The following is a 22,761-nucleotide window of genomic DNA, read 5'->3' as shown; positions in this document are numbered from 1 at the left end:
TGACTACATCCATGGGGCAACACAACATGTAAAGTTTATTTCCAATTTTTGTTTTTTATAAATTATACACTGTCTGCATATCTGTATTGTATTTACCCCATACAACATCATATTACCAATGGTTAAATTTTAATGTACACCACTTTGCTCTGTGTACATCTGTTTGTCTTCATCTGTATAAGAATCCTGGGAAAGGGAGGTGTGGTGCAGGCGAGTGGGTGGCAGCACGAGAGTCCTCTAACAAGTCTGCAAGCAAAGTAGATGAGGAAGGTGTCGAGGTTGCTGTCTGCCGCCATGGGATTTTACTGAAGGGACTGAATATGTTCCGTGGAGAGATATTTGCATATCCCTTATATCTCCAGAAACAGCTTGCTTCACAGAATGTGCAGTTCTTCTGCTCTGATGTGGTATGCAGATATTGGCCATATTTGCAGAGGGTCGTGGGCTACTGTCCTGAGTTAGAAGACCTGTTAAACATGCGTCTCTTTCTCTCAATCATGCATGCTAAAGCACATTCCTGGATGTGTGAGGTAATTGCCAATGGCTTATTTCTCATTAGCACCGTTGGACCTCTTCCAACAACCTGTCTTCCAAAAGGTAACATACAAATTTGTTGTAGTTGCAATGGGGAGGACGAAATCAAGAGGGAGCAGGAACAACAACAGGAGAGGAGGTTGAACAGGTGAACAGCTTCCTCTCTCGAGCAGCCATATGTTCCAAGTACATGTCAAAAGCTGGTAAATATTTTTTTTTTATGCATCTAACTTATTTAGTTTTGGCTTCCTGGCCTAATAGGTGTTGTGTATTAAGTCCGCACAGACATCCTTACCATTCAGGCCAGTGGCTGGAACAAGCGGAAGGCAGAAAACCTGAACGGACATTGGCCAAACGATACATTAAGGTAAAGACTAGACCAGTGTTTTTTTATGATGCGAAGACTTTTGCCTAATTTGGCTAAGCAATTTGTTACTCCAATATTGATTTTGACAGACTGTACAAAAGATTTCTGAGGCATCTGAGGATCTTGATAAGCTGACTAAAGAGCTGTCGATACAGGAAGACACAGTCCAGCAATGGGTGTCTGATGTTCAGGAGTGGACTGCAGGTACTGTGGAAAACTGTCATTTATGAACAATTCAAAGAGTCATTTTTCTCTGTTCTTGTGAAAGTGCTGTTAAAAGAGTGATTGTGAACTTGGTGTGAAATTATTTTGTTTGTTCTCTTATCCATCTCCACAAGGAACAACCAGTCAAAGTGACCTGGAGAAAACCATTGAAGGGCTGTACCTGAGCATCAAGCAGAGAAAATACCAGCTGTATCGTCAGGCTGGTGAGAGGGGGGGACACACACCACAAATATTTTTGTTTTAATGACATGGGGGGCATTTAGTGCATTAATTTATTTATTTTTTTCTGAAATTGGTGTTCACTAATCTGTAAGTGGGTAAGCTTATACAAATGTTATAGGGTGTGTGTGTGTGTGTGTGTGTTTTAACATTGTAGATGGCAACAAGCGGAGACATCAACTAAGGAAAAAGATTGCTGAAGAAAAGAGAGCTTTAGAAGATGCCATCACAAAGCGTAATGCTGCTATGGGGGAAACGAATGAGCTCTTGGCTGAGGAAAACTATTCCTGGCCATGGGAATGTAAGTACATAAGACATGTATACAACTGCCTTCATATCCAGTTTGCTTACTTAAATTCCAAGAAAAGGATTTGTATAAAGCAGTCCACCACCTTTGTCTGCTGGGGTTGTAACGATTTGGGATATTGCTCTTATTGAATCACACAAGCCAGGGAGGAGATGGATATATGTAGATTAGTGAATGAGCTTATGTTAGATGTAGTTGACAATGCATGTCTAACATTTTAATTACTTTCTAGTAATTTAGAATAACTGATAAAACTTTATGTGAATTGCAGGTCATGGCGACATGGTAAATAAAAAAAGGCTTTATGACAAGGTAATGCTGCTGACCAGACTGAAAGAAGAGGAGGTTATTGTGGTTCGGGAAGTTAAGCAGCATTGGGAGTACTTGAGGAGTGTGGTTGAAATACTTGAACAGCTTTGCTCCCAGCTTTCTGAAGGGATCACCCAGCAAAGTAAGACAAGCCTTTTCTTTTTTCTTTTTTTTTTTTTTTTTGCATTGATGTCTGTAGTTTGTAACATTTATGTTTTCCTTTTTTAATGTTATTGTCAGGCAGCACTGAAGCATTGACGGAGAGAGGACGTGAAGGGCTACTCTGTCTGCTGAGGAGGAGATTGTCTGCAGTACAAGCTCAGCAGGGTGCCGCTCGCTCAATTTACCAATGCGTTTTGGGATTGCAAGCATTGTCTCTGGATGATGACTCCACTGATGAAGAAAACTTGGGCAGTTGCTCCTCTGATGAAGAACTTTGACCACCCCCAAAAACAGTCACCATAGCACCCGAATATGACCAATATACTGATGCCTGCATGGGGGGGAAAAAACTATTAATTGTGCAATCTGACAAATAAATTTCTTGTATTTGACATTTGTGGATGTATTTTCTGCACTACACTATTGTAATTTCTAAATTTGAATAGATTTTGACAGTTAAATGCTGTTGCTTGTTGGTCTTTTCAGGAAACCTCACCAAAAACATTAATGGTGCTTGCACCTGTGTTGAATTCACCTTACTTTTTCCAGACTTTTGTCAAACTGATTGCCTTTACTATACTGTATGTTGTTCATTTATGTGTTTGTATGGAACACACTGACTTGGTAGATAAAAGTTAATGTCTTAGGCAGATGCTTAGCAGAAATCAGTGACATTTTAATGTCTTCTATATTAGCAAATTCATTGGCCTATAAGATAATCCTTTATTTGTCCCACAGTGAAAATTTCAGTGTTACAGCAATAAAGGTGATAGTGCAAAACAAGTGTAAAAAAAACAGCATTAGAGATAAAAAAAAAACTACAGAACAAAAATATATTTAAAATGTATATAAAAATCCATATAGGTATGTGGCAGGTGCCCACAAACACTTCCAGGGCCACCATGCAAGTGTGAAGGCTTATCAACCCACAAGTTCTATGAAAGTGCTGTGAGGCTTAAATTCAGTGATTGTTGAAAATGATGCACAAGAGACGCTGAAAATGTATAAATCAGTCGTCCTACTGACAATGATCATACTGTAACCTTTGGTGGATCTAGCTCTAATGTAAACCACTCCAGGTTTTGAGGAGCCGCTCATTAGGGTTAGGGTTAATGATTTCTCTGGGACATTGTTCGATCCGCTTAGCACCTAGATGACTGAATTTTACAGCACACGCTCCTCCTGGACCTTAAATTATGTGTGTAAATTTTGGTATATGTAGCCCAAGTAGAAATATCTAAAGCTAAATTTGATCCCCAACACTGGTCATAAAGGCTCTAAGAGTGTACAAGTCACAGACCCTCACTTTCCCCAGTTTCACAAGGGGGTTGAATTTTTCCCTTTTAACCTAGAAAGTTGAAATTTTAATATGTTTTTCTGTCCAATTCAAATGGTATTTGACATATCATAACTTGGTCAAATTTGCTCCAAATAAGATGAGATTTCTGTGGAGTATTCATACTTCTGTCAGTAACTAATATTTTAAAATTGGAGGCCCCATGTACTTCCTGAAGCTACTTCCTGTTTGGGAGGGGGCTTATGAAATGATTCCACCAGATTATGATTTTTTAATTTTCAGAGGCCTCACAGTGCATGTTTCAGATCTGTGTCTACTGTAGAGGCCAAATGAGAGGAAATGAGCAACAGGGTCAAAAGGGCCCACAGGCTTCATGTCTCAGCTAGGCTTCTAAAGGTTAAGTGAGCTCTTTGGAGCTCCTTTAAAGGAGTGTCTGACACCAATCTTGTTCCAAGACTAATAGCATGAACACAAAACAATGACCTGCTGTCTTTTGGAACATTTTCACACAAGGAACCACTTTATGTTTTTTTTTTATAGCAGATGTCAATGAATAGGGCATAGGCTGGTACTTCAGGCCATCAAGAACCTTTTGTCCTGATATATGATTAATATATTATCTTAATATTTAATCTGTATTTTTGTTTTTTGTAGTCATAATACTTAATATAAGATAAGAGCTACAGGCCTCATCTGATCAACACCAAACTTGCAGGTATTCACAACAGAAAGCTTTGGAATTGTTTGAAATTCACACTTCGGATTGTTTCATGTGACAAGGTCACAAGGTGAACTTCCAAATTAACTTAGATGTTATTATTGCCTCCAGTGAGGGAGTAAAGGCGTTGTTACGGCTTTACTTTTTCCACTAATGGGTAATTAGGCAACTTTATCATTACAACGCCATTACCGTAACTGACTAAACATTCCTGACAGCGCGTTAGAATTGAAAGATTTATATATATATATATACAGTATATATATATATATATATATATATATATATATATATATATATATATATAGCTTATATAACCCAGTTTATACGATTAAAACTGGGTCATATCTGGTCCGTGTTCTGCTGTGACCGCATGCAAGCTAATAGCTAATAATGAAGCAGCATCATATGTTTGCGCCAGAAGTTGTTTTACCGGTGAAGATGCAACCACATAGACAAAGTAATGATGATTGACTAATAAAGAGTAAAATGTCATGGCCCACGTGGTACGTAAGTGTGCGCAGCCTAAAAGACGTGTTGTGCACACAGCCACACATTTGACCAGGAGAGGCTATTAGCATGTTAATCTAGAGAAAACAAACGAAGAGTTTAAACTGGAATATCAAACACAAGTTTTCCCTCTTCAGACATAAAAAAAGACAATACAAGAAAAGAACGTGAAGGGAAATTACTTTTCAGAGTAAGTAGTTAATTTAGAATGATATGTAACTCTGTTACTAATGTAGTTACTTTTTGTAGAAGTAACAAGTAACTATAACTAAATACTTTAAAGTAACCCAACAGTGATTGCTACTGTGTTTGCCATCATTCGTTCTCCTACAACTGTTGTTTCTGTTTTTCTTACTGTAAATACCGGGAATCTGATAGTATCTTAGTAGTAGGTTAACCATAATAATTATAGGTGACATACTTATAGTAAACAATAAATCTACTCCAGCTTAGTCACTGATGTAAACTGTACACGGTTGCTTACATTACAGCTAGTTGTGGGTTGCAAACTGGACCTGACAAATTTCCCAGACATCTTAAGTTATTTCTAATTATCAAATTAACTAACAATAACATTAGATAATATGACTTTGTTTTTACAAGTATTCTCAGAATAGAGTTCAACTAGAAAAGACAGCCAACGTAACTAAATATGTTGATCAATTGAATTTGTGGCTGATTAATTAATTAATTAATTAATTCAATAATTATAAGGAATTTCCATATCAATATATATGTAAAGGTGGAACAAATTTGTGGTCCTTTACATAGAAGAGTGAAGAATGTTTTATTATGCTTTATATATTAATTCAATGGGGGCACTGCACAATGAAATGTAGCTGAACCATAGTTAATAAATAGTTCATTTGCATCTATTGTCACTTACATGTTAAGCCTTATATGAACAGCAGGTATATTTCATAAAGCATTGATTCATAACATGCTAATTGAAACCAAATATAAAATGACTAAGCTAAGCAGATTATGCATGTACATGGTCTGTTTTTCTCACACAAGCATTCAGTCCTGCAGCGATGTATTGATTGTATACATTACAACTATACAATTTACTGAATTTCTGCAATGCCCAAATGTCAACACCCAAGATAGATTTAGCATGTCAACTATTTCATTTGACTTTACTTTTTTTTTTTTTTTTTTTTTTTACTGAAAACTCAGGCAAATTGCCAAGGTCTCCAGGCCAATCCTCTGAGTGTCAGTCTGGCTGACCGTGAGACAAGAAAGGACAACATGATCACTGATAATATTAAGTGTTTTTTTTCAGTGTTACTGGTAAAAATCATATTTTCTTATTCCCTGTATAAGATGCCACGAGGCTCCACCACAACAAACTGCATCAACTGCAAAGCAGTTATTGCTGTGGCCACCAAGACCTGCAAGTCTTGCCAGACAGTGCAGCCAAGGAAGCAAAGGCTGGCAAAAAAGCTTCAAAGATCTGAGGCAAAGAAAGAGGGCTGGTTGGAAAACCAAAGAAAAAACAAAACCCTCCACCTCCCCAGCCATCCAGCCCTCCACCTCCTCAGCCATCCAGCCCTCCACCTCCTCAGCCATCCAGCACTCCACCTCCTCAGCCATCCAGCTCTCCACCTCCCCAGCCATCCAGCCCTCCACCTCCTCAGCCATCCAGCCCTCCACCTCCTCAGCCATCCAGCCCTCCACCTCCTCAGCCATCCAGCCCTCCACCAGTATGCCAACTTATGTTATTATAACATTGTGGTAAAAGATTCTGTTACCGTACAAGTTGCAATGACAATTTCTTCTCAGAGATGATAGAATATCATGTCAAAATGACATAGTTTTGATTTGATATCACACTGGACATACCGTCAGCTTCAATGAAATGATCACCTATTAGATTATCTGACATCAGTTTTTTTTTTTAATAACAGCAATAGTAATTTTAAAATAACAGCTTTTTACAGACAGTTTTTATTATTCTCAACAGATGTACCTCCAAAGAAGAAGGCAAAAAAGAACAAGGAAGACATACCTGGAGGTTATTTGGTCATCCTTTATTTACATTCCTTCATTTCCAATAGGACAGTACACATATTTCATGGTTCTTCTATATATCTTTGATATGACAAATCAATTAATCAATCAATTCAGCTTTATTTTTAATTACCTTTCATAGAGATTAAATGTAGTTCAGTGTGCAGTGATATAAAAACTGAGAACTCCTGGTCCAGGCTCCTAGTCCAGGCTCTGGTAATTTCACGCACTGACTACTGCAACTCCTTACTGGCTGGCCTGCCTGCATGCTCAGTTAAACCTCTGCAGATGATCCAGAACGCAGCAGCATGTCTGGTCTTCAACCAGCCCTAAAGAGCTCATGTCACTCTACTGCTAATCGCTCTCCACTGGCTTCCAGTTGCAGTTGCATCAAATTCAAAGCTCTGCTTCTGGCTTACAAAACAATAACCCAAACGGCTCCGGTCTACCTCCACTCCTTAATCCAGAGCTACACTCCCTCTTGACAGTTATGCTCTGCCAGCGAAAGACGCCTAGTGCTCCCACCACAACGTGGCACAAAATCAGTAGCTAGACTCTTCTCCTCTGTTGTTCCCCGGTGGTGGAACGATCTACCAAACTCCGTCCGATCCGCAGAGTCCTTATTCACTTTTAAGAGCAAGCTAAAGACTCAGTTGTTTAAGAAGCATTTCCACACTTAGCTTAACTTTTCTACTCAGAATGAGTTAGAAAGATTTGTCCAGCTCTTTGGCTCAACCAAGTACTGAATAAGCTGTGTGCCCCTATGCCCAAGTTGATATTGTGTGATGAAATCGTGATCTTGTATTTTAACAAAATGACTTAAAATGACAAAAAAAAAAAAAAAAAAAAGTTATATGCACTGCCTCTACCACTACATGACAGCGCCTGGGTCCAACTGGACTCAAAGCAGTCTGACTATCACTTAATTATGACGTCCCATCTTGTTTGAATTCATGCTTGTGTTGTTCTTACTCACTTACTCAAATGTAAGTCGCTTTGGATAAAAGCGTCTGCTAAATGACTGTAGAATAGAATAGTATAGTAGAACATAAAATAGTGACAACACACGGTAATAACAAAGATGGGCGTAGAAAAAGAAACCCAAATAGTTAAAAATAAATTATATAACAACAGTAAGACTTGAAATAAAAATAACTCCAAGCATCACAAATTTAAAACAAAGACCACCCAAGACAGTGATGAAAAAAGCAGTTAAATAAAATATTGAGTTATTATTACACATTATAAAAAGTTGATTTAAAAAAAACCCTACATACAAAATATTGACAGATTAATTTGTTTATTTTTGGTTTAAAAGTATAGATATTCTCAGATCCCATGCACACATGTCCACTGTTTGAGAGCATAATGGCTAAATGAAGTACAACGTAAACTAAATGCATCTCTGAGAGACAGCCCAATGCAAGGCTGTGCTGTGCCTTAAAAATTAATACAATAATTGTAAAATCAATTAGGTAATCACAGGCAGCCAATGTGCTTTTCTAGTCTTCTACTCTATGTTGGCACCAGCATTTCTGCATTTTTAATCAACTGCAGTTTATTGTATTTTGTTGGAAGACCAAAAGTATAATTTTCTTTCTGTGCACCCCTGGCAGTTCTATAACAAATGTTTTAAAAAATGTAAGTGTACACTTTTTGCTCTTTCAGATTGCAGCCATATCGTCGGGGGAAAGGACGAGTATTACCCGGTGAAGCAAGTTTTAAAGACAAAAATCCAGAAGGTTCTCCTTTGTCATTATTTAAAGTAAAAATGTAATGTGAATATATACCTTTAGTCTGAATGTATTTAGTGGATTTTAATGCACCACAGCTCTTAAGTCCTCTGACAGTGTGATTGCTTATAGCAGTAAACATTTTAAAATATTTTTCAGGGGAAACAAATAGAGCTGGTGGAGTGGGAACCATGTTCCATGTGGTATGTATGATTTCCCTTCTTTTAATTTTATAAAAAAATAGTCTTTAAATTGAAACTTTTATTATTCATGCAATGGAAGTTGTAAGGTATTTATTGTTACATGCTTCTGTGCTATTTATTTGTATAAACTTATTTTAAATTGCATTTATAGCTTGAGTGTATATAAAAACCTCAGTGAAATTATCACCATAAGACTGTGAGCAAATTAGTCATATAACTGTGAGCATGTTAACAAAGTCAATATGAGCTACAAACTGAAGCCCACTGCGGCTCAGTGTCTTTTACTGTCATGTTGTCATTGAATCTTCTTTACATTTATTGCAGTGGGAAGACGTGGCCTCCACAGTGGGTGGCAAAGGAGAATACAAAGAACTAAAACAGCTACCTTCAGTGTTCTGTGGGCTGCTGTCCTTTTCCTTTTTTATAATATTTTGTTAATTTATTATCCATTATTATTATTGTTGGTGTTGATGGTGGGTCTTGTTATGTCCATATTGCATAATCTTTTGTAATAAAATAAAAACATTTGAAAAGGTGTGATCCAGATGTTGTTGTACTGCAATACATGCATTCATACTAACAAATAGGAAGATTGATTGAATGATTGATCTACCCCAGAAGGAAAAGAAAATTGTAGCAGTATTAATACAAACATATGAATAAAAATATAAACAGCTAAAATTCAGGAAAATGAATTACATAGACCTACCAGTATAATATATAAAGACAAATTAGGCATAAATGAATTTGTTGTATGGGATCGTAGTTTGTGGTCTAATGAAACCTGTCTTAAAAGATTTGGCTCATTAAATCAAATGACAAACTATGTATTAATAGTGTGTAAATATAATACAAAGATTCTAAAATTCTATAGTTTGTATTGTGGCTAAATACTTTGATTTGTTTAATTTTTTTTAAAAGCTATCTTTTTCAAATCAAACAAGTAATTATTTAATGGATAGTAGCTTAAGCAGATTTGTGGTTAAATGTAACCAGGTTGAAGAGGAACTCAGTCTTTGACGCACCATTTACATTTCTTCCGGTTTGTTGTTAATAGCGTCCATAGCAACCACCGTAGCAACAATCCGAAACGTAGTATTCCTACAATTTCGTTGAAGGATTGTACATCGAAACGAAAAAACTACTAATTGTGTAAATAAACCGAATGGATACTATGAAAAAAAGTGTTCATTTGTCGCTAGAAAAGCTATCAAAACGAGGCTAAAGCCACAATCGATCTTGAAATATAGCATTTTCCAACAAAATTAAAAGGGATGTCCGCCATGTTTTTAGTTCACGCCGGGTAGAACTCGGCAGTCACGTGACCCAAAGTACGCCCATAGAAATGACTAAGAAAATGAAACGTAACCATGCTACAATTTCAGAGCCCTTTTTGTGAAATGGCTACGTTTTGCCCTGTGGACAAACGTAGGTATTACATGATTTGGAGTGAGACTGGGTTGGTCAAAACACAAAGACAAGGACAAAAACTCAAAATTTGACATCGAACAAATAAAGGAAAGGCTTTCAAATGTTACAATTGCTCACACTGACAACAGAGACGTTATTGTTAGGAATGAAAACATTGCAGAGCTTAGTAAGGTTTTAGTGAAAGACTTTAAGAAAACATTTCACACAACAGAACACTTTTTGGAAGCAGCAACATTAGAAGATGAACGTTTTGACAACGCTCTTTTAGAATCTCTCACATACCAACTATTTTTCAAAAAGAAACCAAAAGAGAAGAGCAAAGTAGTAAGGTTTTTTTCTATGATTCGAAATGGACTGGAGAGAGGCTTTGCGATTTTAATAATGCTTTTAAAAGGCGAAATTTTAATTGCATAATTACTGAAATAATAAACAACCTGACTAACTCAAAGCAAAACAAGGCAAGGCAGTTTATTTGTACAGCACATTTCATGTACGGGACAATTCAAAGTGCTTAACATAAAACATAGGCATTATAGATATTTAGAACTAGTAAAAGGCATCAGCACATAATCACAATAAAATAATAAATTACATTAAAACGATTAAAAGCAAGTTAAGTTAAAATGTAAACATGCAGATTTCATGCATAGGTGCATGAGAAAAATGTTTTTAACCTGGATTTAAAAATGTCAACATTTGGTGGAAGTTTAATCTCCTCTGGGAGTTTGTTCCACTTGTTTGCAGCATAACAGCTAAATGCTGCTTCTCCATGTTTAGTCTGGACCTCTGTGCAACCCCAAAACAGTACAACAAACAGACAGAACAACCACCAAAAAGTAAAACAACAAAAAAACAAGAAAAACCCACAAACACACACACACACACACACACACACACACACACACACACACACACACACACACACACACAAAAAACCCCCCAAAAACCAACACAAAAATAAATAAATAAATAAACAATAAAAAAATCTAATAAAAATAAAAACATGGCATAAAACTAACAAAAATAAGAAAAAACTTAAAAAAACAATATAAAACTAAAAAAAACAAAAAACCAAACAATAAACAAAGAAACACCCCCCAAAAATGCACACAAAAAACTAACATAGCAAAAACAAGAAAAAAAACAATAAAACATACAACGAAAAAAAAACCAACCCCCCGCAAAAAATCACTCCTCAAAACTAACAAAAATAAATAAATAAATAAAAATAATTTAAAAATCTAACAAAGGCCAAACAACCCCCCCAAAATTAAATTAATTAAAAAACCAAGAAAAATAAGAAAAAGGTATAAAGCAATAAAAACCAACAACTAACATAGAACTAACAAAAATTTAAAAAATAAAATAACAAAAAAACAAAACAACCCCCCCCCCCCCCCCCCCCCAAAAAAAAAAAAAAAAAAATCAAACAAAAGAGACTGTCCTTCCCAGAAGAAGGCCCACACTGGTCGTTTTAACATGCACCCATATACGGTCTATTGTTACGTTTCAAAGTTAAGCGGCCCCTACCGGTCATGTAAAAAGCATTACTGTCAGCACGGCAGCAATGGTGTGTTCCAGTTGTCTCGTAATTCCAACCACCTCAGAATAGGTGACATCATTACCAGGTATTTTACAACAGCTATGTATATGTATATATATCCAAAGCAGACCATTCTGAGTATGTACAAGTACGTCACAGCTAGAAAATCACAAATAAATTTAAATAAAATTTTAAACAAATAAATAAATAAATTATCTAACTGCGAAATATGTCCACACAATAAATAATACCTCAACCAGACACGACTGTCACCTGTTTGCACTTTGAATAGTGACCACTAGTGTAAACAGATGTCTGAAAGCACATTTTAGTATCTCAAAAATGTATGTAATTATTTCCAGTGCTAAAAAAAAAAAATCAGCAAAGGGTTAAAATATTACTTACAGTATGATTAAATATGTTTTTTCCCCTTACACCATCAAAATTCCATTGATGCATCAATACTCCTTAAATTCAGCTTTAATTTTTTTGTACCCATCACCCCTTAATGAAAACTGACAATAAATAAATAAATAACATAAATACTGCAAGCTTTGTGCACCATTGGCGAGATTTACCAATCAAAACAGACATTTTCCTTTTATTGCTAATTTCAAATTGTACCTAGATGAAACACACAACTTTCTTTATGGCTGAAAGATAAAAGTAAAAGACACAGTTTCAAAACTAATTTAAGGTCATCTGTTTTTTCTTTTTTATATCTAGCACTTTAATTTCAATTTATAATTACTCAAGACTCGTTGCCTTGAGATGGCTGAGTCCTTTAAACAGTGGTTGGATGCAGGGAAAGACCTGGCAGATGAGTTGTCATCAAAAGTAGTAAGTTTTCATTTATTCTATTATTTTTATGTATATCATTCTGTTGTTTCATTTAACTGAACTTCTGTGCAGACCTCAAAAGAAAGTATGTACCAAGCAAAGGTAAATTAATGATTTTTGTTTTGTTTTTTTGTTGTTGTTGTTGTTCTTTAGCCCCCAACGAAAAAAAGCGCAAGACAGCAGGGGGCTCAAATGTTACCTGGAGGAAGCGGGGACAGGATGGGACGATTATACCGAGAACGTATGAGAAAAACTCAATCTGGTAAGATATATCTGATATAGTCTTATGATGTCCAGTCAAAGTTATTTCTCTTAATCCAGAACATTAATCTGTTTACAGTTAAATCTGGCCACACTAGTCAATTTTCAGAAGCTGAGGTGTCACAGACTAATGATGATCCTCCAGAGCATCCAAATCTTGGTATGCATATTAAACTCTGATTTATATAAACGTGTATCTGTAGAATTACCATTAAACTATGAATATCAATCTTGATGCCTACTGTTATGATGCATACTCAGTGACAAAGCCATCTAAGAGATAATTTTTCTTTGTTAAAATACATTGCTGTCTCTGTATTTTACATTATCATATTTCTTTAAATATTTTTCTTTAGAGCAACATCTTCAGGAACTCAGGGATCTTGTGAACTCTTTCATTGTCCCTGCATCAGTCCAAGTGGAGGAGACACCTGCCATGTCTACATGGACTAAAAGACAGTCCGCTGTTGAAAAAAGTTCCAAACTGCAGTGCCAGAGCTGTTGGATAGCAAATTTGCCGCTGAGACAGTAATAGAGCATTGCTGTCATTTATGCAAAACAGTTGGGACAGTGATCCGGTGCCTGGGCTGCGTTGCTTCAGGAACTTAGTATCTCTGTCCAGCATGCGATTCAGCAGTCCACCAGAAACAAGTCTTCCATGACAGAGAGGCTATATTTGATGGGTTTTTCAGACCTATTCCTCACACATCCTCAGTTGTGATGGATGAAAGTGGCAAGTATCAACTTGGTGAACAAGGTGAGTTCAAATAATTTAGTACATGTCAACTCATGCTGTCATTATGTGCAGTGCACATACATTGGCACAATATAAGCCATGTCCAATTTTTCCTTTGTTATATTTCATCTAAATATAGTGATATTGATTTTTAAACATTTCTACACATCACTGCATTGTTCTTCCTACAGTGTGTGTGCTTCCAATTCTGCCACCATCACAGATTTGCTCCTGTGGCCCAAACCAAGACTTTTCTGTTCTACCTGGAAAGCAAACTGTCTTGGTGACTATTGACGGTATGTTGTGTGAAGGCCGCGCTCTTCAATGGGTGGCGTGAACACTGCTCTAGGCCAGAGAGCGTTGCTAAGGCAACGGACAGGGAGCAGAGGCCCTTATCTCGACAGATAACTCACACCTGCTGGAAACCCCCGCTTTTTGCTCTCAGTGAGTGAAGGAGGGAGAGAAGTTTTATTAAAGTTTGGATCTATGATTGTTATGGCACGCATGATGTGAGATGATGTTTTTAACCAAAAAACTGAGTTTATGGACTGCCTGATCAATACTCAGTTATGTTTTTCTATGTGTTATGCATTACCTATTCACATTTCATATATTCCTGTTTGCTTGCTTATTTACATTATTATCCTTAGATTTAGTGATGTTCATTAGGTTTTGGTTTTTTGATTAATAGAGCTACAGCTTAGTTGTTATTATTCTGCAGCTTACAGAGAGTGCATTCACAAATAAGGTACAAATAAGAGACAGAGTTTTTTACACTGCTGAAGAAGTGGCGAGAGGCCCTGAAGGTCTGAGTCTAAGAAGGGAGTCACCTCTTATTTGCTCGCTCCGAAGCAGAGCGGAATTCCCCAGCAAACTCAGAAAATATTATCAAGCAGCCTTTGTGTAAAAACTGTAAGAATAGATAGATAATGAGGCAGGGAAAAGTGACTTCTTTTCCCTCAGCTCTGATGCAACCCAGAAGGAGGGACCACTTTGCAGATGCCCACATATGCTTTTTCCGCTGATGGAAAAATACTAAGTGGGTTGGTTCTGAGTTGTTTTCTGTTGATGGAAAAATACTGAGTGGGTTGGTTTTGGGTGTTTTTCTGTTAGTGGGAAGGTATCAAGTCGGATGGTTTTTAAGTTATGTATATATACTGGTGATATTGTGAAGAGAGTCAGATTGTCCGGAGATTTTACTGAGATTTTGAGGAGCTGCGGCCGAGAATCTGCAGAGATTTTTGGACCTTCACCCCTCTTACTGGGATAGATTTTTGCCCTTCTTACCAAGGGAGATTGAATTATTATTAGAGAAGATGTAGACCGCGAAAGCGGAATCACCCATTGAGGGAAACTTTTACTTTATACTTATTTCTTATATTCTGCTTTTCAACCCTCACTGAAAGGGAAGCCCGAAAAGGGAATTTTATTATTTCTTCTTTCTTTTTCTTTTTTCTGTATTTTACCAATAAAAGAAAACTTGAATAAAAGGGTTATAGTTAACTTCGGTTAACTTCCCAACCAAACCTATTTTTTTTATATTTCCCCACATCCACTGAGGAGAGGAGAGGACAACACAACGAGCAGGTGAGCCCCAGATTCCCCAATACCCGAAGAGACATAAGAATTCTCTAGGTTATTACTTCGATACCAGGTAGTGATCCTGTTAGGACGATAGTACGGTAGCTTCATACTCCTAGACCCAAAGGTTGGCTTATCTACCTGAATAACTCCTCAGGCCTATCTCCGCATGAGCGGACGATAATAATCAGGAATTCTAAAGGGGTAAAATTGCTTATTCTTGAGCCACAAGAATGGAGGTGGAAAGGTTCGCCCATCACTTCGCGACTGGAGTCTCACAGGTTGTTAAAGATCCAAGAGAGGAAACAACAGGACGTGAGCCTGAAAGGTCGGTCAAAGAACTGACAATAGGGTAAATATTCGTCAGCAGTTTCAACAGTTGTCACTTTCTGTGACTGTTTTTAACCCACAAAAAGGTTAAGTTTTAGGTTAAGCCTAACAGTGAATTATTATTATGATGATATATTATAAGATCTTATTTAATTCTGATACTGACTGATTGGAAGTGTAATTTTTTTCAGGTCCATACAGCCTCTATCTGCCTGCTGTGCTGTCCCCTTTGTTCCTCCAAATGGATCCCAGGGATGAGTGATTTCCTTGGCCTCAAATATTGGCCAGCAACCCCAAGCGTCCAGTTGCTGTTCAAATTTGATGTGTTCACATCATTTCAGCAGATGAAGTTAGACAGCCCAGCTTTATCACAGCAAGCGTTTATCAGAATGCTTGAACATGGAGCCCTTAGTACAGGACGGGTAGGTGCTCTGTCATTCAAATGATTTTAATTCCAAACTTCCACGTCTTAAACTGACCAAAATGCTACTATTCTTGTTTCCAGAAAGGCAGCATCTGCAGTGACACATTCCACAAAGTCTTTCGAGAATGTATCTTCTGCAATTACAAAAGAAGAAGATCTGCGCCTAGTGGAGCCATTCAAGTGTCCAGCTTGTACTCCAGATATGCTGGCTATATCTGTGGATGGCAATAGAAAACATTATCGTTTCAGAAAGTCCAAAGGGTCAGTCCAATAGTTTTTTTTATTTTTAATAATTGATATATTAGCTATACTGAACCTTACCATGAACAAACAAATGTAATTGTTCTGGGAATCTCAAAAATGTGTCGTCAATTTAAAAATGTTGAATGGAGATGATCCAAAACAGTTTGTAGTTACATATGATTAGCAGTAACTGCAGTTAGGATTCATGAGTTATGAGTTAACATAATATTTTAAATGAATGACTGCAACATTTTCATACTGTTAGTACCTTAAGTAATTTTTATATTTTTAATACGATTGGCCTCTTTAGGAACAGCTTGTTCCATGGCCAGTAATTTAAAGATATTGTATATATTTGAACTTTTATGCTTTATAACAGTATAACTTAAGACACATGTTGGAGAGATACTACAAAGTTTTGAGTGATGGTTAGTTTGATTATGTTGTCAAAAAAATTCTTTTATCAGGACAGATGAACCATCACTTTTCGATGGACTGTTCATCGCACAGGATGCAGAAGTATCTGCCTTTGTTGATCAGATAAGAAGTCAGATGAAAACTGTAAGGATCTATGCAAAAAGGCCATTACCAAAAAATGGTGTACCCCCGACCCACCTACAAGAAAAGACTGGATGCAAATTGTGCACAGAACTTTTGAGATGGAGTTTTTGAAGCACAGATTACGGACCCAGGAAGAACAATGTCAAGACAAATAGGAAAAATGGACAGTTTTCACAACAGCGGCAAAAGACTGAACAACACAAAATTTTAACAATTGTATCACTATACCAGACTGTCCCAAGAGATTTTTTGTTGTATAACATTGAAAAAGATTTAAAAATTAAGTAATAAAAAAAGAAAATTGTAAGGATATTTGTGTCAGGGATGTATGTAACACATTATATCTTCTTTCAGAGGACCGGTCATGATGTCTACGGGCCGGCAACATTTACTGCAGGACGAGAAATGTCACAGAAGTCGGATGAGGAGGGCCTGGAAATAGCTGTGTGCAGACATGGCGTCCTGCTGCAAGGCTTGAACCACTACTGTGGTGAAATTTATGCCTAGCCACTCATCCTACAGAAGGAGCTGGCTGACATTACAAATGCAAAATTCTTTTGTATGGACATCGCTTGCAAGTAATCATAACCATGGTGAAATGCAAAATGAAAAGAACTAGCTTAAAACTAAAAGCCATATTTGGATGGTAAACAGAAGTAGTCATTAATGAGACATTAATGGGCATCCATACATGATTACTTAGAATTCATTGATTGGACCACACCCAAATTGTCTGATCAGAATTAGTTCAGATTGACAAGGTGAAAACCAAATCATCCCACTCCTCATCCTTCAACGCTTACATTCATGTTTCAGATGTTGTAGCTGTAGGTGAGATGGCTAAAGTGTTAATACTTGCACATGAAACATATATTGTCATTTATTTCACTACATTTTTTTCCTTTGATTGGTTACAGTGGTCATACTGGTGACATCCCTGCTCCTAGTATATCTTACAACAATACTAATACCTGTTACTTTCTCATTACAGGTATTGGCCATATTTGCAGAAGATGTCTGAAAAGTTCCCTGAGCTTCAACCTCTTACAGTGATGAAGGCTTTTCTCTCTGTAATGCATGCTAAGGCTCACACTGGCAAATGTGAGGTACAGACGCAAGTTAAATGTTTGGTTCACACTGTCTTTCAAACACATTGCTACCTTCTCTTACACATGACGCATAGCACCATATTAATTTTTTTAGGCACATTTCTTCATTGGGACCGGTAAACCGTAGTCCATGTTAATAAAATCATTTAGTTCATTACATGCAGTCCTACTAAGATCTTGTCTAGAGATACACTTGCTTTAAACCACACAGTTGTGTGTGCATGTAATCAACATCCACATAGTTGTGTAAGAAATGTTATCTAATGTGGTATAAAGCAAGTTTATACATGCCGCTTGGCATTCTGAAAGATGGACTTCCAATATGACATTGATCTAAATACAGTCCAAACATGAGTTTAAAGTAGTCCTTGAGCAGACTTTTAAATATTAGCTGGGTCTACATATAAGAAAATAAATAAAGAAACACATACTTCTGATAAACTACAGTGACGTGGGTCAGGAGCATGATTGTAAAGCTAAGAAACATATTTGTTTTGGAACAGGTGACGTGGGGGGAGCAGAAACCAGGAAGGTGCAGGAAATACAATTGGTGAGGAGGTGGAACAGGTTAATAGTTTTCTCTCCAGGGCAGCTTTGACCACAAAGTACATGACCAAATCAGGTAGGTTGAAAAATGTATGCTTTTAATACATCATCAGATTACAAAATAGATTCTAATATATTTGTATATAATCCATATAATTACATATAACTTAAAATTTATTTTAAATTATTTTATAGGTCGAACAGACATGTTAACCGTCCTTGCCGTGGGATGGAACCATCGGAAGGTGGAGCTTCTCCACAAGGCACTGGCAAAGAGGTTTATCAAGGTAAGTAGTCTGCAGTTTGTGAATATATTTTAATTTAATGTTTACATTGTGCAATTTTCAATACTGGGATTTGACAAATGTTGCTTAATGAAATTTATTAAGTACAATTTATTTCCAACAGTACATGTACGCTACATTGTTCTGCCAATGCTGATGTAGTATCTTAAAACTAGAGGAAATGGTTGCATGCAAAGAACATATTTCACTAAAGTGTAAACTGTTAGAATGAGTCTTAGAAATTAATTGGCAATAATATGTGTTTTTTTTTTAAACATTTCAAATAGATTACAAAGCGAGCAGAAATTGAAGTAGCGAATCTTGAGTCACTCAAGCAAGACCTGAACATCTCTCTGGAGGACACACAACAGTGGGTGGAGGATGTCAAACACTGGGCAACCACTGGTAAGCAGAAGGTCCCTTGTGAATTAATTTGAAAATATCCTTTCATACGTTTGGCTTCATTTTTCAGCCTGCCTTTTTTATTCCTGGATTTCTCTATTTTCTCTATAAGAGAGACATGATGCTAATAGCAGCCAGGAAGACCTCCAGAGAGAGATTGATGAGATCATTTATTCCCTCCGAAGATAGAAGCATGATCTCTATCGACAGAATGGTATTTACTATTGTGTTGGTCAGCAACTCAAGGTGTTGTTTACGGTTTATGCTAAGATTTTTTTCTTTTTATCTTAACAGACAGTAACCAAGCAAGGCTGCGCAAACGGAGGAATCTGTGTAATCTCAAGAAGAAACTAAAGGAGAGGATCCTGCACTACAACACTGTTTGTGCATCAGGTCAAACAATTGACACAGAAGCAGCATGCAGTCTCTCTGATGATATCATTCTGCTGTGGGATGTTTTTACAACAGTCAGTTGTGGCTGCATATACATCATTTCCATCATGACTGGGCGAATTTTGACAGATGCCATTAATTTATTTTCTACTTAATTTTATGTGTCATTTTATTTATTTCATATTATTTGCAAAGCTATCTTGTTGATGTCAGCTAAAATAAAATAATAAAAACTAAAATTTTCACCTTGTGGTTCACTGTCTCCACACCCTGTCTTTCACTATGAGAGAAATTAAAAGCATAGTTCTCAGTAATAAAAAAAAAAAAAAAAAAAAGGCACCGCCAATACAAATGGTCATAAACTAATATTTTTTGGGATCACCTTAAGCTTTGATTCCAGCAGCATTCTCTGTGTAATCGTCTCGATAAGTTTCTGCATTGCCACAAGATTAATTTTCATCCAGAGTTGCATTAATTTTTCACCAAGACATTGTATTGATGATAAGAGGGTCAAACCACTGGACAAAGCCTCCTCCAGCACATCACAAAGATTCCCAATATAAGGTTCATGTCTGAGCTCTTTGGTGGCCAATCCATGTGTGAAAAATCTTGTGTTCCCTGCACCATTCTTTCACAATCTGAGCCCCATGAATCCTGACATTTTCATCTTGGAATATGGCTGTGCCGTCATGAAGATGTAATAACCTGCTCATTCAGTATATTCAGGTTGTCAGCTGACTTGTTTCAGCTGAAAGATAAGTGCCCATGCAGTAATTATTCAATAGGAGGCTCCTACCTATTTGCTTAGTTAAATCCAGGCAGCCAATTTTTTTCTTTGGCCAGATAAAACCACCAACTCTAATGTTGTAGCATATTTAATGTTTGTTTTTATTTATTTATTCTTTATTTAGTTGCTAGCTTCCATTTGAAGAGGCGACTGTTTGACCAGGTCATGCTCGTCAGACGTGTGGAATAGGAGAAATTAATCATTGTGAAGGAGATGACTCAGCATTATCAGTATCTAAGAAGGGTATTCGACAACCTGGACAACCTCCTTCACAAAACTGAAGAGGACATCGAGAACCACAGTAAATAATTATCCAGTTATATAAACAATCATTTATCAGGCCAGTGGTGATATTTTCACAAAAATGTATGTCTCGGTAAATGTTTCAACTTCATTTTTGTCTTCTTTTTTAATTAAACAATTTTTTTTAAAGTTTTACTTTAGCTCCATCTGCAGGTATGGCAGAAGAAGGACACAGGGGACTGCGCTGCTGTCTTCTGCAGAAATGGACACATACTTCTGGAGAAACTGAGCTCTGTTGCTACACTTGTTTTGATGTGGACTCATCTTTATTCGTATTGGAGGAAGACAAAGATGATGATGAAGAGGAAAGGCAACAGGATGACAGCAGTTCAGATTTTTCGGAGGAAGATATATAGACTGGCTGTGTGCATATGCCTGTGCTTAATGTGTTACACATTCACAAATTGCAAGCTACCATGAAGCAAAATTTAAACTCTGGTGGAAGAATATTTAGACCACTTTTTATTAAAATACTTACGTGTTCCAACTTTACTGTAATAAAATGTGTAAATAGTCACGTGTTCCTTGTTAAATGTTTTGGATTAATGTCATGCTACAGTAACATGTATGTGAAATATTTGGTACTACAACAGTGTCGTCATAAAGTATTTTGTTATATGATTATTAATTCTGTTTTTCCCATCACATATTAAGTGCTGTGTGTAAGGACATGCATTCAAATTTGGCCTGTCTATGGAGCCTGCTTATAAATTAAGTCACTTAATAAATGCTACTTCTGCCATTTGACTGTTTTCTTTACACACAGTTGCCTATATAAGATTAATAATACCCTCATAAAGAAAGACATATTGTTAGATGCTATTGTGACATAGAAGGACACACTTTTTGCTGTGTTGTCTGTGATTAGGTACTACAGGATAACAAAAGTGACTTCCGACGCAGTCAGACAGGTGTCTGTGTAGGTTTTTCGTTTTGTCTTTTCCAATTGGCTGCTTTCTATTTCAGTTGTAGACCTTGGACAAAAGCTGTTATTTATGAAAACTGGGAATGCTATGGTTAGAAAATCTTAATTACACCCACATATTTACTTTTACACACCACATCCTCATCTAGTTCATAAGTAATTGACAGTTTGGCTGTACAATATGTTTGAAATATGTAGGATGATCCTATAATCTACAATTGTAAAGCCAGACGAACTACCAGCCTTTACCAACTTTAATACACGCTTAAATATGGAAAATAAATAAGCATCTTTACTTTCTATCAACATATATTATCTAGTAGTAGTGTAATCACCAGTTTTATTATTTATTTTATTAATGTAATATATTTTTTTGTAACCCTATTTTCTAGCTTCTGAAAATCTAAAGAATTACAATAATGACACTGATTTGTTCTCAGATGCATGGCACTACTACAGGGAACTGTTGTTTTTAAATGTTTTGCTTATGTTATTGGGGTCTATTAGACCCCAATGGTGAATAAAGAAGATGAATGCAGCCCCAGAGGTGGGGCACAAAGGCGAGCGCCTGGTGGCCCGGGCCTTCGCCTATCGGAGGGGGACATGGTCCCCCTCCTTCTGTGGGCTCACAACTTGCAGGAGGGGCCATAAAATTATAGTGCAGTGGGAGCTGGGTGGGCGCCAAGGGTGGGGACCCAGCCTTTTTGGAATCCTTGGATGGGGTGTTGGAGAGCAATCCTTCCGAGGACTCCCTTGCGGTGCTGGGGGATTTCAATGCTCACGCTGGCAAAATGTATATGTAAGACCTGGAGGGGTGTGATAGGGAGGAACGGCCCCCCTGATTTGAATCCGAGTGGTGTTTTGTTATTGGACTTCTGTGCTCATCAGGGATTGTCCATAATGCACACCATGTTCAGGCATAAGAGTGTCCACATATGCACTCGGCACCAGGACACTCTAGGTCAGGCATGTCAAACTGTTCCAGCAAAGGGCCGTGTGGCTGCAGGTTTTTGTTCCAGCCAGCCAAGAGCACACAGTTTGACCAATCAGCTGTCTGAAGACTGAGATCAGTTGATTGAATCAGTCAAATCTGGTGTGCTGCTGCTTGGTTGGAACAAAAACCTGCAGCCACACGGCCCTTTGCTGGACCAGTTTGACATATGTGCTCTAGGTGATCTGTGATCCGGGAAGGGCTCAGAGTAGAGTCGTTGCTCCTCCACATTGAGAGGCACCAGATGAGGTGGCTTGGGCATCTGGTCAGGATGCCTCCTTGTGAGGTGTTCCAGGCATGTCCCACCTGGAGGAGACCCTGGGGAAGGCCCAGGACACGCTGGAGGGGCAACATCTCCCGGCTGGCCTGTGGGACTGCCTTGGGATCCCCCCAGATGGAATGGCAAATGTGGACTGGGAGAGGGAAGTTTAGGCTTTCACACTTAGGCAGCTTGCCCCAGACCCGACCCCGAAT

The 22,761-nt window shown here is 37.4% G+C and overlaps 2 long non-coding RNA genes across 5 annotated transcripts; both read left to right on the top strand.

Moving 5' to 3' along the window:
• Nucleotides 1–8,257: 8,257 nt before the first annotated feature.
• On the top strand, nt 8,258–9,043 carry LOC121631997. Of its 2 annotated transcripts, none has more exons than XR_006008859.1 (3): nt 8,258–8,403; nt 8,554–8,597; nt 8,922–9,043. It is a non-coding gene; the product is annotated as an uncharacterized LOC121631997 (long non-coding RNA). The 2 variants fall into 2 exon arrangements; XR_006008868.1 differs by having other exon boundaries at nt 8,554–8,601; nt 8,922–8,971.
• A 3,779-nt stretch (nt 9,044–12,822) lies between these two features.
• LOC121631640 lies at nt 12,823–19,591 on the top strand. Of its 3 annotated transcripts, XR_006008779.1 has the most exons (10): nt 12,823–12,832; nt 13,029–13,200; nt 15,511–15,741; nt 15,825–17,125; nt 17,539–17,653; nt 18,160–18,278; nt 18,398–18,489; nt 18,774–18,891; nt 19,001–19,102; nt 19,183–19,591. It is a non-coding gene; the product is annotated as an uncharacterized LOC121631640 (long non-coding RNA). The 3 variants fall into 3 exon arrangements; XR_006008774.1 differs by lacking the exons at nt 12,823–12,832; nt 13,029–13,200 and adding an exon at nt 14,604–15,317; XR_006008781.1 differs by lacking the exons at nt 12,823–12,832; nt 13,029–13,200 and adding an exon at nt 14,948–14,995.
• The last annotated feature ends 3,170 nt before the right edge of the window (nt 19,592–22,761 follow it).

This window comes from Melanotaenia boesemani, chromosome 1 (assembly GCF_017639745.1).
Source record: "Melanotaenia boesemani isolate fMelBoe1 chromosome 1, fMelBoe1.pri, whole genome shotgun sequence".
Taxonomy (NCBI): Eukaryota; Metazoa; Chordata; class Actinopteri; order Atheriniformes; family Melanotaeniidae; genus Melanotaenia; species Melanotaenia boesemani.
Note: the sequence above shows the minus strand (reverse complement) of the source record. Positions and strands in the feature narration are given on the sequence as shown.